This window comes from Capsicum annuum, chromosome 3 (assembly GCF_002878395.1).
Source record: "Capsicum annuum cultivar UCD-10X-F1 chromosome 3, UCD10Xv1.1, whole genome shotgun sequence".
NCBI lineage: Eukaryota > Viridiplantae > Streptophyta > Magnoliopsida > Solanales > Solanaceae > Capsicum > Capsicum annuum.
In genome coordinates this window covers 262,550,084-262,555,130 of record NC_061113.1, presented here as the reverse complement: position 1 = coordinate 262,555,130, position 5,047 = coordinate 262,550,084, and the positions used below count along the sequence as shown (strand labels likewise).

Genomic DNA, 5,047 nt, shown 5'->3' with positions numbered 1-5,047 from the left:
TAGACTTTTCATTCTCTTTATTTTTTTTTTTTTGGTGAAAGGGAGCATATATTAGAATAAAACTAGCGTAGCTAAGTTACAAAGCTGCCCGGGGGCATCAAAAGAGTGTTGAGCCAAGACTTGGCTATTAGAAAGTAGATTACAGACACGAAATTTCCTAAAGTACATAGTTCCTGATTTGTCTGCATCAATAGTGCGCAATACAAACAAGGAGGAACTGGTAGGATAACAAGGCTCCCTTGCACTGCTTCATTCCTAGCTGTTTTGGCCAAAAGGTCAGCCACTTTGTTCCCTTCCCTGAAGACATGCTCCGGATTGGTTGCTTGGGCCCTCTCCAGCGTTGAACTGCAATCAATGGTAAGATTATCAAGTAGTAAGTTCCCCGAAGTTAATGCTTGAATAGCCTCCAATGACTCTAATTCTACTTGCAGGGCGTTAAATTATGGTTGATTGCTATGTTGAGGCCCCTCCTGAGAGCATGTAGCTCTGCATCTATGGGGGGTGGTACTGGTTTTGTGCTCCATGAAGCCAACGATCTATTCCCCATTATGGTCTCTAATGGTGCCCCCTAGCCCCCTTTGCCCCGTTATAAGGCACACTGAAGCATTAGTGTTAAGTTTAAACATACTTCTGTTTGGGGGTTTCCAAGTGCCTTGGATAGTAGTGAAGGAGTGTTGGGGGTGGTTAGAGATGATGAGGTGGTATTCCATTGTCTGGGAGATAATATCCTCTGAATGTTATCCTTTTTGTCATTGAACAGGTTGTTGTTCCTAGTTAGCCAGATTCCCCAAAGACAGAAAGGGATGATGTTGTCCCAATTCAATCAGTTGTTGAATGGCTGGACCTTGAGGGAACTCTAAATTTTTTCATTTTTAAGAAATAACCCCATTTTCATAAATTCTAGCTTTTAAAAATTTGTTTTTATTTTTTATTTTTTATTTTTTTAAAAAATACATTCAAATTCTAAATATTATATCTATAATCTATAACCCTTTTCAAACATTAAATTATTATTTTTTGGGTTAAAAAAAAGGGGTGTGGCACTATTTCATCTATACGTGAATTGTTTTAAAGGATCTAACCATAGTGGTAATTATGTTCATCAAGTTTCTGACAAGTGTGAAAAAATCATTTAGTGTTTGTCTCTGTTAGAGTTTGAACTTAACTTCATAATTCTCAACCCACTTTATCTATCACTTAGCCACACCTTTAATCAAGTGCAAAGATATTCCAATCATCTTAACAAAAACTGTTTATTAGTAGTATTTTTCTTAATAAAGCACAATAATTAATTGTTTGCTATTAATTTCAATATAAAAATGTATTTTATAAATTAAATTCAATAGTTGAATATACTTATCACCTTTGTTAAATGAACAAAATAACTAAATGAGCTTTTAGATAATAGGCAGTTACTTATCCTTCACGTAAGGAAAAGACGAAAATTACAAATTAGAGCCCAAATGCTTGCAAGTTGCGCTAAACTCCAATTCTAGAGCTTTGATCTTGAAAACGAGTTCATGTGAAGTTTTCTTTGGGCGTTGAACAAGTTTTACGACTCAAATGTAGTCGGAACTTGGAATATACTACTCCGTCTCAATTTACGTAGGCATAATTTCAACTTTAAGTGTCAAACAATTTAAATTTGATGGACTTAAATGTACTTAGAATATACTTCTCATCTCAATTTATGTGACATAGTTCAAATTTTGAGCGTCAAATAGTTTAAGTATGATCGACTCAAATGTACTTAGAATATACTTCTCTGTCTCAATTTATTTAATATAGTTTGAATTTTAATGATCAAATAGTTTAAGGGTCGTGAGTTTGAGTATGAAATCTTCAATTTTTTAAAATAAAATTTATATATTTGAAAACTAGGTAAAAAGTATAATATTACTATAAGACACAACGATTGGCAATCCAAAAATATTAGTAAAAAGATACTCTCCCTGTTCCAAAAAATTATGCCCTCTATTCGAATTTACTTGTTACTATTTTTAAATTTGATTTTCATTTTTACTTGTCATTTTTTATAAATCAAGAAAAGAATTTTTTTTTCATGTTTTACCTTTAACATTAATTATTTATTCTCTAAATCATTTTTCAATACCTACTACTAAACATCAATTAATGGGGTTGATATAATAAAGTCACTATACCAATTATTATTTTCTTAATAGGGGTGTCAAGTTAAAATGTGACAAGTAATTAGAACAGAGGGAGTATATATTTGATACTATTATGGAGTATATATTTGATACTATCTTTAAGAAAATATTTATTAGTGATTTATTTTATTTAAAGGAAAAAACTTATAATTATGATTTGGGAATCTAAATATGACTATTATACCTTTTGTAGTTATTTAATGATAGAAGTAGTATTGGAAAAAATGATAAACTTCTTTTGAATTCTCTATTATTTAGGATATAAGTATATTTTTGATTCATAAATTGAACAATTAAATTGAAACAAATATTTTTAGTAAGGGAATAAGTAAAATAAAATGAAGGAAGTTTATAAATATGATCAAACATAGAATTGTTTGAATCATGAAATCTTAAAGGTACCGAATAAATTGAGATGGGAGGGAGTATTACTACACTACTATATATGAGTGGCTAGAAGCAGACAATTCTTCGTTGATGTATCTGCTTTTAGTCAGGGGTAATTTGGGCATTTCATATTTTTTTTAGTTTGAAGGTCTTGTACTTCATGTTGTTGAGTGTGTACGACTTCTAAATTGGGCAAAAAGTCAGATTTCTTTTGTATATTTTGTCCTTTTATCTCTACTAGTTTAACCACACGTGTCTTGCACATATAATATTTGATTATTTAAAATTAAATGATTTTATCTATTACGAAGATTGTTACTAAAGTGTAAAAGTTCAAATCACTTTTCAAAAATTTTCACAATTTAATATAATAATGTAAACATAAACGCGCGCGCGCACACACACATATATGTGTGTGTATATATATATATATTTATATATCACCACTAAAAGTTCTAAGTGGTTGATGGATGATCACTTTTGTGCTTATCATATAGTACCTCTTTTTCTTGTTGTCACGGGCTAAGAGGGACGCGTCAATTTGAAATATATTTGCATTATGGTTATTTTTTATATATATATTCAAAATCTTTCCTTATTTTTAAAGTCAAATCTTTACAAAATCATTGATTACATTATTATTACGTACTTAAACTTTTAAAAATCTCGTACTTCTTAATTTTTTCTTATTCTAATCATTTTATATTTATTTCTAGATTTTTCAAATCTTCTTAAAATCAAATTTAGTTGATTTAGAATCGTTAAACTAATGAAAAAAATATTAGTACTTTTGTAGCAACAGTTTCATAATTATGAAAAATAACAAATTGTATTTTGTATTTAAGTAAACTATTGTTATACAAATACATATACAACAAGATTTACTGCCCTTGTTTTACTCAAATTACTTAAGTTAAATAAGGAATAATTATCCTATCTAATTAAGTACTCATAAATTACTCTTATTTAAATTAGTAGATTCATTTTTCAAATCAAACTCAAATATGAAGATTATTATTTCCATAATCTTCAAAATTTCAAAATATCATTCTCTTATATCTCTAACTATTTTTTCTTGTTAGTTTTTCATTTTTTTAATTTTAATTTCTTTTTTGTTTTTTTCTTTCCACTTTATTTTCTCTCTTCTTCTTCTTTTTTTTTTCCTTTTTCGCTTTTTAATTTTTTTTCTTTTTTCATTTTTTTTCTTTTTCTCATATATTTTTTTCGTTTTCTTCATCTTCTTCTTCTTTTTTTTTGCTTTTGTTTTACACTTCTATTTCTGTTTTTTTTTTTACTCTTCTATCTCTATCTTTTATTTTTAAAAGACAAATATCTATATCATATATACATATTTAAAAAAAAAAATACAAAATAAATAGACATACAGATCTGCATATGTATTTACAGAAATACATATCTGACTCACATGTATATATAAACATATAATACACAAAATCTCTATAACAAAAATGTCAATTCTATACCTTTACATATATATAGGTACTAAAAAAACACATGATACATATCTTAAACAGTAAAAGAAAACAAATAAGTACATATGTTACTCTATAAAATGACATAGTATGTACAGTTCAAAGACAAATCCAATACCGTATAAAATATATATAGCTCTGCATATGTATTACAGAATACATACCTGATCCATAGGAATATTCTTATTTTATATGAGTCATCTTTGTATTTTGCAAATACATATGAAGATATATAGTATAGTTATGTTTGTTACTGTTTAATATGAATATGATAAGTATTTCGTAAATATATATATGTATGTTTTGTACTGGAAATCCATATCTAGATCTATATGACTATGTATTTTGTATGTTTTTTGAAGGCCAAAGTCATCGACAGGCCCTCAAACTTGTTTCGAAAATTCACTTAGACCCCTCAACTATATATGGATTGTACCTATCAGACCCCTAAACCCCCCGAATTTTGATTCAATTGCGCAGTTTTGCCTACATGGCACTACGTGTGCAATGCACTTGATGTAGGCACGTGAGAATTTTTTTTTTACTAAATTACGAATTGAAATGTGCCAAGTGGCACTGAGGGGCCCAAAAAATAATTAAAAACTTTATATTTAAATTATTTCATTAATATAATTTTTAATTATTGTAATTTCTTAATTCTTTTTTTTAAAAAGAGCACCCCACCCCACCCCACCTATGTCATCTTCTTCACAGCACCCTACCCCCACCCACCCCGCGTCTTCATCATTTCAACCCTACCCCACCCCTGCATCTTCGTCGTCACCCCACCCCTGCGTCTTCACATGAACAAATTCTTTTTAATCCACCATAATTATTCCCACTTCTTGAAAATTTCCAATAAAATTCACTTTTTTTTCCTCCACTAGTATCACCATTTCTTGAAAAATTACAACAAACATCACTTTTTTTTCCCATTCCTTGGAAATTCTTACAAGAAAGATCACTTTTTTCTTCATTAATATCACCATTTTATGA

At 29.0% G+C, this 5,047-nt stretch overlaps 2 long non-coding RNA genes across 2 annotated transcripts in view; one reads left to right on the top strand and one right to left on the bottom strand.

Annotated features, from left to right (window-relative positions):
• The window catches only part of LOC107862083, a 7,608-nt gene continuing 2,561 nt past the window's right edge, over window positions 1–5,047 (bottom strand). Inside the window, exon 2 of the long non-coding RNA XR_001671914.2 lies at window positions 1–345. This is a non-coding gene — a long non-coding RNA (uncharacterized LOC107862083). The remainder of the gene's footprint in view (window positions 346–5,047) is intronic.
• On the top strand, window positions 215–773 carry LOC124897228. Its single transcript, XR_007053945.1, has 2 exons — window positions 215–357; window positions 432–773. It is a non-coding gene; the product is annotated as an uncharacterized LOC124897228 (long non-coding RNA).